Raw genomic sequence first — 851 nt, 5'->3', positions numbered from 1 at the left:
CACGAGTTATTAATCCTTGGCATTGACTATCGCAAATGACCAATCATAAAACAGATATATTGATATTATAAATAGTCATCAAATAAATAATTTTCTCCGATAACTGTTAAGTACTATAAGTTAATATTTTATTTTTATATAATATATAAATTTATGCTCTGATATATAAGAATATTATTTTTTAACTTATCGTTAAATACAAATGTTACAATCCGTAAGCAATGTTTTTTTAAATACTTTCAGAATATTTATTACAATACTGACATAAGCCGGATGTAGTTTTTTGTTATCTAGTGCTACATTCCAAAAAGTTGCTTTTAAGAAAAATTTTTAATAAAAAACTGTAATTTATATTATGTATGCTGTAGCTTTTTAATAAAATTTTCCTCGAAAAAAAATTTTGAAAGTAACCTAGAACATTGAAGATAGACTTCTAATTTAGACCTCTAATCTAAAAATACAGAGATGCTACAAATGCTACAAATGTTTTGAAGCATTTTCTGATTGGTCAATCAAATATTTTAAAGCATTTGTTATCATCAAATTGACCGAATCCTAAAGGCCTTAAGGTTCATCTACAATGAGAGTAGTAAGTCGTAAGCCGTAAAAAAATTGATCAGAGTCGGATATAAAAAGAATAATCGACTGTGATTGGTCAATTTTTTTATGGCTTACGATTTACTACTTTCATTGTAAATAGACCTTAAGGCCCGTTCTACAATGCATCATATGTCGGAGCGTAAGCCATAAGTTATGAAGAATATTTGATTGTGATTGGTCAGGTCTTAGTTCAAAAACACAATAGGTGTAGTAAATCTTAAGCCGTAAAAAATGGACCAATCATGATAGAT

The sequence above is a fragment of the Wasmannia auropunctata genome, unplaced genomic scaffold (genome assembly GCF_000956235.1).
Source record: "Wasmannia auropunctata unplaced genomic scaffold, wasmannia.A_1.0 LD336092.1, whole genome shotgun sequence".
NCBI classification, from domain to species: Eukaryota; Metazoa; Arthropoda; class Insecta; order Hymenoptera; family Formicidae; genus Wasmannia; species Wasmannia auropunctata.
This window is presented reverse-complemented; position numbering follows the sequence as displayed.